The sequence below is a fragment of the Corvus brachyrhynchos genome, unplaced genomic scaffold, assembly GCF_000691975.1.
Source record: "Corvus brachyrhynchos isolate BGI_N302 unplaced genomic scaffold, ASM69197v1 scaffold633, whole genome shotgun sequence".
Taxonomy (NCBI): Eukaryota; Metazoa; Chordata; class Aves; order Passeriformes; family Corvidae; genus Corvus; species Corvus brachyrhynchos.
The window spans coordinates 2,971,568-2,984,703 of record NW_008237435.1 but is presented as its reverse complement, the minus strand read 5'-3'; positions in this window follow the sequence as shown (position 1 = coordinate 2,984,703).

Here is a 13,136-nt window from a genome sequence, read left to right as displayed (position 1 = left end):
ACGGATTGGATTTTTTTATCATTTGCTTTTACTGAAATGTTCAGGTCTCTGTCTTCCTGTATTGGAGTGAGCATTTCTCTTAAAGTGCAAGGACAAGAAGTAATAGTTTCCTTTGTTTTAACTAATGAGATTAATACTTTAAACAACTGGTTTTGCTACTCGAGTGGGCTGCCTGTGCCAATATGTATATATGGAGTAAACTTGCTTTCCTGCATCAAGGATTTGTTTCTTGAGTCAATTTTTAAATAAAAATTTAAGAGATCTCATCAGACACTTCTACTGCTCATTGGTATAACTGACTTCTAAAAAGTATACAACCTTCTGCCATTTTCAAGTAGGAAAAATGATAAATGAGCTGTACCTTAGAACTTCATTTGTAAATGAATACATAAAATTGCTCGGTACCAAAATATGGCAGATAAAGAATCAGTTTCATTATGTCAAGCAATTCAATATGCTTTGGTTTTCAGCAAGAGCTGAAAAAGAAAACGCAGCACTGCAAATAAACTCATCAATAAGCCACACAGGTTTTTGTTTGATGTCATTTGTAACTGACAACTTGATCAATCTTGTATTGAATAGTCCCTTAGAAATACAAGAGTAATAGGAGCAGAACTGTCTCATTTCTTTTGTTGAATAGCAGTTCACTTGGTGGCATTCACAAACCTGTCCTAGCCTTCCTCAGCTGCTTTCTTGTATAAAACTATCTCATCCATTGAGGTAGTAGAACATATTTAATGGGACAAATTGCATGTCATTGATAGTGAATGGTCAAAATGAACAATTCACAGATAACCTCATACTTTGACAGGTATTTTTCTAAATCTTCTTTCTTGTTTCAATCTCCATGAAGAATGAGTGCTTGTGCAGAAATCAGGAGTGCCTTTCAAATCACTCACCCACCAAAAAGACTATTAATTTATCTTTTTTTCCTGTGTGCAAACATTGAATAAGTGGTTAGCTGTATAGCTATTTTAATTAAAGGGCTGATAAGATATTTCTCATTTTTATCTTTACAGCCATATGCTGTAATAATTAATACTGCTTAATAGAGCTACTTGCATGCTGAAGACTGCTTAAAAGACTAAAGATGTCTAGGATCAGGGCATATGGGCTTTGTTGTGAGCCCCATGCACTGAGGAATATACACAGTGAAGCCCAACCTCCTACTCTCACTTTGTCACTCAGTGGTTGTTCACACTGTGTTTCCTGCTGTGGGGAGAAGACAACTGCTTTTTTTCCTCCTTTTTTTCCTTTTTTCTTCTCTCTCTCCTTTTTTTTTCCCTTTTTTTAAAAATTGTTTTAGTTTCCCATGGAAGTGGAGAGGGGACTGAGACTGTTTGGGAGAAACCCATCTCTGCCCGTGCATTTGCTCTCCCCATTTACCCAACTGGGCAGCCGAAAATGGAAGGTTCTGAGAAAAGGGGACAGGGCCTGATTCAGTGTGCCATCCCAGCCACCATCCTCATGGCACAGCTAAATCCATATGAATGGAAAAGCCAGATACTTATGACAAAACAGGAGTCCCAAGCCCAGCTGCACACATTGGTTCAGGGACAGGCAGGAGCTTTGCTAGTGCAGTGTCCTACACAGATATTCAGTTCTGAAAGAGCTCTCATGCAGCCTCCAAGGTCTGATCCTGTAACCCTATGTGCCACTCTGCTTCACCAGGATGAAGAGATGGGAATCACCTGAGGAGCCTCTCTTTATAACAAACACCTACAGTCAGTGCAAAGGACCAGCTCTGTGGAGGTATTCAAGGACATCTTGAACAGGCACTTCAGAGGGTGAAGATAATTTTAGGAGCACCTCAGCAAGGATGTTACTTCCTTATTCACTAGAGCTTTTTCAGGGATTGCTCAACAGTAGGAACTGAAATAACCAAATCATAAAATCTGTTGCCCAGACCCCCACTAACAAAGAGTGAACAGCACTTTGCCTGGTCACAGGAGAAAGTGGTGTTGCTGTGGCTACAGGCAAGAATCCAAAAAAGATTAACAAAACCCTGTTAGTGGATAATCCCTGGAAAGGTACTCTAACAGCAGATTTCTCTCTTTTCTGCCAGCATCACACAGTCTTACCTAGCTTCCAGATTTGATAGCTAAACCTCAAGAAGGTGTTAATTTCAGCTAGACAGCTGGCCAGTCATACAACCTTGCTTTAATGGAGATGTACCATCCAGGGCTAGGTGTCTTTTGATCTTGTCATCTCAGCAACTCATCTTCACATCTGCTCCTGCCCCTGCCACCTCAGGAAAGGTTGATGCCAGCTCAGGGCTTCATTTCTCATCAAATAAATAGATCTGAACGGTCTCATTTGCCTCAGCCCATCTATGTCCATTTTCCTAAAGGATCATACCATCTGTTCCTCAGCTGGATGCTATATAGGCAGGAGCAGATAAGATTTTCTCAGAATATGTTGCTGATTTCTCCTGGGAAACTAAATCAGGGATCCCTGGCAGACTTTGACAAACTATGCCCCACTGTGGTAATGGAAAACTGAACACTGCATCTCCTCTGTCCCGTGGCCTTCACAAGGATACTGTGTGAGATGGTAGAAAGGGGAGGATTTCCACCATTTTCACTCTTGGACTGTCTTACCTGCTGGGCCCCAGTTGCCAGCAGCATAATTCTGTGTTTTCTAAAGCTGAACTAACTCTAATACACACTCCTCCTACACTGCTCTCTGCCAGGAACAAGCCCAGCATAAAACTGAGCAGTCAACTTCTGCAACAAACCTACAGTCAGAATAAGGGGGAGAGGGGAAAGATATTTCTGATTTTAGGGACAATGTGCACATTAAGGCATTTAGTGATTTGGGAGTAGATAATTAATCTGATGACACAGGAACTCACTTCTCAAGACACGTGTAATACATACATTTTTTGGTGAAGGAAAAGAAACCATTAGTCTTGAGTAAATCTAGTCTGATCTAAAGGGGATGCTTGAAACTTTGCTGTACAACTGGCAGAATATTTTATTAAAATGCTGTGCAAGGGCTTTCAAATAATGAATTCTCACCTTTTTATGGCATTCTCTAACAAATGATAGTGTGTCTCTGATAAGTAAATCTGTTTGCTTAAAGACAGTAGATTCAAGGCTAGTCACCAAATTATTTTCTTTTCAACAGCTAATTTACACAGCTGCCGAGATTCAGTCTTGAATGAAATGCACGGGTGCCATGATTAACATAATTCTATGCCACCCAATTTCTTCTTCTCCCCTGTCCTATCCATTATGACTGAATTTTAACACCACCTGTGAGACTGGCAGGGGAGTCATATACACTCTTGCACAGAACTTGTGCTGTGCAGAACTGAGCCAGTTAGGAAGGATCCTGCATGATCTTTCATCCCAATTTCTTCTGGCTCTGTGTATCGGTATGACTGCTAAGAAAGGTCAATAATGTATGGAGCCCTCTGGGAGTCAAGGCAGCTCTGCAACAATTCCTAGCCCAGTTCTGACAAAGCACGTGCTTTACTGTGTGCTCACGCATAAGCCTTGCCCTAGACTCTAACAAGCTAAAAACTTGTGATTACTGTATTGCATATTCTAACCTAGATCTCTCTAATTCAGGCAAGTGTTTAGATGACATATCATTTAACCCAGTGTTTTTCCTCTGATGGAGTCTTACCAGGAGCTAGATACACTGGATATTACTTGAAACTGGCTTGTATATGTCCTGAACTTAACCAAAGGCAATCTCATCAGCCTGATTCTGGTGAATTAGTCCACAAGAAAGAAGAACTGCCCCTGGAGTTTCCATACTCTCTGTTCTCAGAGGATCTAAAAGAATTCTTAAGTGTCCTTATATCAGTGGAAAGTATTTATCATTGTTTCACTTTCAGTTACCAGTTTTTACCTGTTGCCATGGAAGTATTCATAAATCTCAGCAGCCAGTGTTTTGGTAGGTGATGGTGATGTGCAGCAATATGTTTGTTTATGTTTCTGATGGCCTTTGGAAGCCTATGTCTGAGTGATGTTAAGGACCAAGAGAAATTTTAATTTATTCTACAAATTGTTGCAGTAATGCAGAAGAAAAGAGATTTTGCACTGGGATAAAACCTGGCATTATTTTGTGGGTATAAGTGTTTTTCTCAAAGTATGTGTGGATAAAACTTAAAACAAGGAGTGACAGAATGTGTGTGGATATTGATCAAACAGGTGAATAATTGTAATAAATTTAGGCTTACCACATCAATTATAAGCATTATCGTTTCAGTATGCTGTGGACAAAATATTTTCAGATATTGTGATACTTAATTTAAATGTAATTTGAATACAGTAAATTAGATCCTACTGGGTTTAGTAACAAAATGCAGGTGATATGCACAAAAAAAGTGCAATGAAATTGTACAGCTTGCTGACAGTGGAGATTTCACATACCCATACCTTATCCTGAAGTGTATTGTGTCCTGGTCTGGGAAGCCTCAGAAATTGTATCATAGAGTATTTTGATAATCCAAATGCATTTAAACATAATGATGAGACAAGTGCCATGCCTGTAGTGTGTGTAGAGGTTTGAATAGTGGAAATTTGTTCAAAAGTGACATAAGACCTTACTAAAATATGGAAAACTGCTGTATCAAACCGGTAGCAAGTCCTCAGTCTGAAACAAAACTAACCAGAAAATAACAAAAAAGCTGCTTTCTGTTCCCTGTTAGTGCCAAGGACCTTAGCACTGTGCACATAGTATATAAATAAACCACTGTGATCAACACCTGAGAGCTTATAAATGTCTGAAATGTATGGTGACAATTTGCAGAACTTCTGCATTGCTCCCTCATGCCCACTTACAAACTATTTGGATAATCTGGAACCTGTTAGGCAATGCCTACCATACACCATTGTTTGCTGCTCTGCTCCAGGCCTGCACAGTGCAGTAGTAAACACTGCTAGGAATGCTTCAGTTTATACTGGGGAGTGGCAGAGAAGTGCAGCTCTCCCTCGCTTTTTGCAATGCAACTGTGCCTGGCAAAATGAGTTGCAATTGGGCTGTCTTAGCCACCTGGTAAAACCATGCCTGCCTTCAGCTACCACTCTCACATCTTGGTGGTACACTGTTTTCACCCAGGTTTGCAGGATCCTTTATTCCGTGTCTCTGTGTGTGTGTCACTGTGCTTTTATCACCTGGGGGGAAACCCGTGTGTGTTGGGCTTAGTTCACCTCCAGTAGGACACTGTGGATTCAAGAATACTTGGTGGCCAAATTCCTGTATAGCTCTTTGTGGCGAGCAGATGGAAATTCCGCAGAGATCTCTGGATCTCGTTCAGAACTGGCCTGAATGATTGTTACTCATCATGTGTGACTGATCATTAAAAGGCTTTTAAGCGTTTCCAAGCTGTTCCCCAACTTATCATACAGTTTGGATGCAGGGGAAAAAGTATTCAAATATTTGATATTCAGGTTCCAGCTGAAGAAAAGGAACAACAAATAGAACAGAGAAGGTGCTATTCACCTTCTACACTCCTGTCTCTTTGCTTCTTTCCTGCTCTTTTGCACTTCTGTGCTGTTCCACATCCATATGCCCTTCACATTTCCCCCCCATCACTAATTCCTATGCTGTCTAAAATGCCTTTGAGTCCTATTTCAGTTCTGGTGTTCAATAGATGTGAGTCCCATTGATTTATGCCAGGACTGAATTTTGTCCCCATAGCATACCAAATCGCTTCTGCACACACAGGGAATGCCAAATCAGTGTACAGACATACTACTTTGTAACTACTTTATTACTCATTTACACTTGGCACGAAATTCAGACCCTCATTTATGACACTGCTGAGTCTGGTTTGTTATATAAATTTGATCCTATACAAAGCTGACTGGCTTAGAGGACTGGCAGTGGATACAACACCTATCCCTTGTAAATTACCAGCTCAAATTCTAATCAAGTCATTAAATCAAATGAACCAAAACCTCTTTCTGTGCAAAGCTGTTGTAAAAATGAGGTTGGTCTCCTCCTGGTTCCCAGTACATGTGTGTCAACACCACAGTTGACTCTAATTAGCACCCTTGCTGGCTACGAAAGCTCCCAAGCCCAGGATTTAAGCAGGCAGGGAGACTGAACTCTTTGTCCTGGCCTCAGGTCATGGCAGGTTGATGAACAAGCAAGTCCTACTTCTGCCTCAGCTATAGTTGCCTTCTATTTTCTGGAACTAGCAGTCTGGCACCTTCTACAAACATCTTGTTTTCATAAAAAATATTCCACTCTAGTCTGATTGCATAATATATGTATTTTCTCTCTTTTTTAGGGAAGTGTTAGAGCTAACAGGCCTTTGGTTTGAGTAGGGATTGCAGGATTGTGACCCCTCTGGGATCTTTGTCCTAGATTTCAGCCTTGGCAGGTGGAGCATTCTGTAACCAGTTGACATTTAATGGCTAGTTTGTGAGTCAAATACCTTGTTTTATTTTTTCCTTTTTGGTTTGGATGAGTTTGTACAGGTTCCTAAAGTATTTGGGAAAGGCACGAGCTTCATGGTGCCACTGCACCTTCCTTGAGCCAAAGAAGTTGCTTTCCTCATTGAGAAATCTCACTTCAAAAGAAGTTGCGATGTTTTCTAAATTACTGTTTCAGCTGGCTTCTATTTCCAAGTGTCTGCATCACTCACAAAATCTGAGTTTGTCCTGGTTTGTGGTATTTCTGATTTATTTTCCTATTTAGAGGGAATTTTTTTTTTTTTTACGTATGTCCACTTTCTTCACACACAAAAACACACACAAAAAGAGAATGTGGAGTGACCTCTGGTCTTATTTCAGTTTGAGGAAAGAAAATAAGAATGTAGAAAGACTCTGGATCGCAGCCATTACAATGAAAAACATCTGTTGAAGCCTTTGCAAGTATAAATTTATCTTACCATGGGCATGATTCTTGATTAAAATTCACATACTTTTTTCTAATAAATTAAATTATTAGAAATGTTCTATTCTTTTTTTTCCTAATAAATTATTTCAGCTTCATTTCATTCCTGAATAAAGAAAGGTAGAAACTTGTTGCATGTTGGTGCTTCTGTAAAGCAGAGGTGGCCAAAGTTTATTCTAGGCACAACCTGATGGTGGTCCAGAGTGCTGGATGATCCCACAATGCTGGCTCCTTTGCTCTCTTTCTCACTGCTGGATTACGTAAAATAGTTTCCTACTGTTGTGTTTCCATGTAAGCAACCAAACAAAGTCCTGTGGAGGTATGGTGATGTTCCAGACCCAAGGAGTGGTTTCTCTGACTGTGGATGTGAAGGGCAGCATGAGACAAATCTGTAAAATTCCTATTTCAACAGATCTATCATATCTGAGGATTGCAATGTCTCTGGACTTGCAGGGACACCAAATTATGGCCAAGGCTGTCTGTTTATGAATGAGTATTACACAGTCTTGCTGGGATACCGATCTGTTTTGGGATCTGTGTCAGAGTTGGGGCATGCCCATGCCTGAGTCATAACAGCCCATCCGGAGAATTGGAAGAGGCCAGACCTGGATGGTTTCCAGCCCCCCTCCTGGACTGGGCAGGGAGTTCTTGGGAGACTCAGAGGTCTGCTTGTCACAGAGGTGTCTGTGCTTTACACATTTCTTCAATGTGGAATTTTTATATAATTACATTGATGAAACTCCTCCCTGTGATTTATTTTCTGGAACTTCTGCAGGTTTAAGAAGGAGAGTGGTGAATGAGAGCTCTGTACAAACTAAAAATGTATCTTCTACAAAAGTCCCCACTTCATGCCCCTGTATGATTTTATTTAATCTTCCAAACCCATATCTAATCTAAAGGCCTAAATCACTTTCCAAGACTCAGTAAATTCAATGGGTGTGTTAGGCTGCTCAAACAGTTAGCTAACGAATTGGGTCATGGACTTAGCAATGTTTGAGAGAAATAGTAAATGATGCCTGTTTTTATTGGAGTGAAGTAACATTTAAGCATAGGTAATACACGTGATAAACTTGCAACACTAGCAAACTGAAAAACACATGGGACCCATGCGTGTGCCAATTCAAATATAACTTTATTAAACGCACCTGATTTTAAGCTACCTTTTAGTATTCCATTTAACAGTTTAATGAGAACCAGCTATAACATACTTGGGGTTTTTTTCTGTGTTCAGAATTCAGTAAGCTACACAGCTAACATGCATATCCATTCAGGCAGACAGAATCAGAAAAATACAGTGAAGGCCTTACTGTAAGTAAATATAGGACATCAATGTGACCTTCTAAACCAACACCGCCCTTACACAGTCTGCAGAGAACATCTGAAGCAGAAGCTATCAGTGTTTCCTTGAGACCTTTTAGCATAAAGACTGTATCGTGAATTAAAGAGCTCAAGCTGTTGACTACAAGGACTCCGGCATTACCAGAGAATGGTACCTAGCAGTGTCCATTCTTACACAAACATCTGCAGCCATTGAAATGGCCACTTGCTCCTGAAGGCAGGGGAGCAGGCTATTATGGACATGTTACAGAGTTCTCTTTCAGCTGCTGTTTGCCTGAAGTGCCAGGTGCAAAAGATGTGCTGTAAAAGAGAAGAGGGTAATGGTCACATCGATTACGAACTGGTAATTGCTCACTCACTATTTCCCCGGTGTTCAGCCGACTGGCTGTTTCAGCAATTATTTTCCAGTTCTTTATTTCTATTAATGGTGTGCCCAATATTGGGGACTGTTTCCCTCTTTTGTAGCTCTAACCCTCTATTGAAATCCTGGAAGTGTAATGTATAGCATTAGCTCTAGTGTAGCTGATTAATGTAATCACAAGCTTAGTTCTGGAAGGAGTCCACCCTGTAGTTTACATTAGCTGATAGATGACCTAAAATTCTCCTCTCTCCCCCATCCATGTGCAAAGTACTGGTTACATGTTTTTACTTTTCTTTTTGTTTATTCTTACAATTTTGCTAAGTCTGGTGAAAGAGCTGACTGCCTGCCATTTTCCACATTCACAGTAACCTTATAGTTCTGAGTTCTGTTTCCAGATGCACTGGGATGATGAGGGTCACAGAGCACCATACGTCTTTGTTAATTTACCTCCTGCATCTGTGGCTGCTGATTTATACAGGTTAGAATACAACTGTTCAGAAAGATAGCCACAAAAGCCTGCAAGCATCTCTTTTTTCTCTTTTTCTTCTTTTTTCTTCTTTTTTTCTTTTTTTTAATTGACAATTCTTTATCTTTTTTTTTCCGGCTGAGATATTATGAGGAGTGACACCCTTTGTATGAAGTAATCAAATCAGTGCTTTTTAAAGATAGGAAAATTAAAGCCTTTCAATTTCTTCACTTATTATTTCTTTTCTCATGTAAGAAATTTTGGCTTACATAAGGATTTCAAGATCAAATGCAGGTTGACTATATTTTATTCAGACTCCGGAAGTGTAGATTCTGGGTTGGCTTTTGTTTTGTGGGCTTTAAATTACAGAGAATTAAATTCCACGGCAGCATATACCAGATAGTAAAAGAGACTAAAAGAAACAAAACCTGCATTTCTCTTTCTCTGTGAAGAAGAAAGTGAACTATTTGAAGAGGCCAATTATGGAAGTTGAGATCAATATAGCATTAAAAACCAGTTAGGATGAAATGCCAGATGATGACAGGTTATCATATGAATTAGATCTTTGCTTGCAGAAACAATTATCACAGCACCTGTTAGAAGCTTACTGTGGTTATTTTAGTACAGCAGATCTCCTCTTATCAATGAACAAAAACCTCAATAATATTGATTTTTTAAAAAATTCTGGCAGATTCCCTACCTGGTAAAGAGGTCAGGAAGCAGTGTAACAGATAAAGTGCCCACTAAAATCTGGGACTTTGCAGGTGGGGAGCTGTAGATGAAAGTGATCAGCTTATTTTTAATAGAATTCTCCAGCATATGAGGCTTCTTAGAGTGACCCACAAAGCTGGTGAAACTCATGAGCCCAGAGCAGTTTTCTTGATAGCTGCAAGAAGGCTTGGAGCGGCAGCAGCTACGTATTACCATGCAAAGTTTTGAGATTAGGATTAGATTAATCCAGTGAATTATGATACTATACAAATCCCTGACAATAACTGAAATCAAAAATTATTTCCTCACATACAGATTAAGCAGAAATAAAAGGCAGGGGTTCTATGATTATTGCTGGAAATGGGAATGTAGAAACTCAGTAATATACAGAATCTATGTTCTGGCCTCCTTGCTGCCAATGTATGCTAATTCTTTTATTTCTAACCTCAGAACATCAAGGCTAGCAAATCTGGATATATCTAAATGACTGTGTTTCAGTGTTGTTCACTCACAAACAAATAATTTGTTATTTTTTGATGAGCGTTATTAAATCTACTCTAGTTGTAACAGAATAAAGGATGAGACCACCACAAGCAAAGTACAAGCAGATCCCTTTTCCCGTACAAGCCGTCTCAAATACCTGCTGGCTCTGCAGGCAGGCGTCTCCCTGCCTTGCTGGGCCACTGTGTTTGCTGTGGCTGAGGCGCAGTTACTCACTCCTTCCCTTTTGAAATGATGCTTTCTGATGGCAGCTCCTCACAAGCCTGGGAGAAACCAGTCGTCCTTCCACATTCTCTCCATATGGTGCCGTACAGAAATCCCCATGTGCAGTTCCCTGTGAGGAGGAGAGTGTGTACAGAAAATAAGCATAAGTTCCCTCGCGGTTATGGCACCCACGCTCAGGGCCGGGCGCCCAGCCCGTCCCGCGGAGGGGCTGCGCCGGGGGCGCGGGGCTGCCAGCGGAGCCGGCGCTGCGGAGCTGGGCTGCATGGCAATGCCGCGGCCTGGCCGGCGCTTTGTGCAAGGGCCCTAATTGGGAATGCCGGGTCTCATCCATCCAGCAAAGCCTGCTGAAAGCACAGTAGCCTGCCTGGGCTCAGCACTGTCCTACCCCATTCCTGGCTCCGAAATGAACTCTAACCACAGCCAGACAGTTTAGGGGGCTGCTTGTGGTGAGTACTGTATGAGACAATATGTGGGAAGAGTTTTAAGCCCCTTGTTGTAGTTTCAGTGAATGCATAGGATGTTATTCTATGTTCTCGCTCTTTCCTGAACTTTTAACCTCATCCTACCTCTAGCCATGCTCAAAATGACAGCCACTGAAAAGGGGGGGGTGGGGGAATGCTTTCCATTCCTTTCTCTGTTTAAATATGCAAATATACAAATATGCTTATGATGGCCATAGGCTTTGGTACTGCCTGAGCGACTCCATCCTCCCAGTCAAAGTGGTGGTCCCTACCAGTAAAAGGGAGATTACTTCAAGGTAAAGTACTTTATTGTGGGACAGATGCCAGAAGAAAGCAAGAAAGCACTTAGACACTTTTAATGGACAATGGTTTTACTGATGCTCTCAACTTTGAGCTCACATATAGGGTATTATGAGCTAAGTTATCCAAATGTATGTATTCATATTTCTAAAAAAAGAAAACATTTTGGGGAGTATAACCTTTTAATGTTACTGGAGAAGGCTATTCACTTTCCAGTTCAATTCTTGCTGGTTTGTGCATATTAAAAATGAAAAGTCAACAATAGTTCTTAACTTTGCCAGCAAGATCAACATCAATGCATATCTGTCAGTGCTACCCACTTAGCCTGTGGTCCCTCTGCGTAACTTGACAGAGGGTTAGAGCCATTCTGACAGCTCCACAATGGGAGTAAGATGTGGTGACAGGCAGTGCTGAAGAGCCAGAGATGTCAACAGGATCTCCAAATATCCAAAGGCCTTGAAAACCAGAACTCAGAGCTGTAGAAAGACAGTAAGTTTGTCTAATGTAGGAAAGGCAATCTTGCATGAAATGGGTCCTTTAGACAGAATCAGAGGATACTTGGAGATACTGGGGTGCCTAAACATTTATGAATCTTACTTATGGACTGCCAGGCTATATGAAAAGTACTGAAGTCACTTTGTAGCCAACTATCAAGCTTTAATCCACCATATTTTTATAGGGAGTTGTTAAATGGAAGTCATTTTACACTTCTCTACAAAATCCCATTGCAAAAGATTTCTAAATTAATTTTTCTCCCTTTGGGCCTTTCTCCCAAGTATCTGTAAGTACCTATGGCCATATGTGGTGCATTTTAGCTGGAATAAAATGATTTCATTCAACTCACTACTTTTTTTTTTTTTCCCCCAAAGTACCTCATAGCTCTCAAAGAAAATGAGAAAAAGGACAATCATTCTTATTTTATAATTTGCAAGAGCATGGGCAACTATGGTTTAGACTTGGAATGTATTAATAGGTGCCATGTAATCTGGTATATACACTTTTGTTGCCTGTATTTGTGCAGGTAAATATATAATTAGGATTTTAGGTGACACAGGCTTAGCTTTTCTGCCTTAACACAGATGTGGCTAATCACTTAAGTTAACTGTGCACTGACTTTCCAAATGATATTCAACGATGATGGGGGTCATTCTGAATTTGCAGAGTTAAAAATGGGAGGTGATGGTAAGTTCATCACATACCTTGTCATGCCTATGGCTCTCCTAGCTGCCTGTGGTACTGGCAGGTGAAAGAAAAGCAGCTAGAAAGGCTTGGCAGGTTGAGGACACTTAGAAGCAAATGGTGACATAATTGCTCTCAGGTGTGCACTTAAAAATCTATGGTGTTTTGTCTAAATACTATTATTACTCCATGGAGCCATTGTGGAATACTAATAACTCTAGAGGGAACACTGGAAAAAAAAAATGTTGTTGCTTCCTGGGCACTCAGACAGTATATTTAGTCAGCAGCTCCTTGTTGAAACTGAGACCTTGTCGTGGTTAAAGAGTTGGAGCAGAAAGTGTGTAAAATCCAGTGGGGACATGATTCCAGCCTCACTTCTGCTTCTGATGGTGACAGACCTGAAGGAAGTGGAATTAGGCACAACATTTCTTAACACTACCAAGGGGGAAGGCCCTGCTTCCCTTTCACAAATCTCTTTCCTTGCCTCCTCTCTGCCACGTTCTCCCACCACTTCATTTTGGCACCACTGCTTCAATTTGGCAGCATTTTGGCTGAGACAGCTCAATGTCCCAGGCTGACAAGAAAGACAGCAAAAACATGGCCATTTCCCTCCTGGTTTTGGTGAGTTAAATCTCTCAGCTAACAGACTCTGACACAAGGCAAGTGTGGGAGGAAGGTGAGAGATGAAGATGGAAAGAAGCAGAGGGCCAGACAGCAAAAGGAGTGGAGCAAAAGA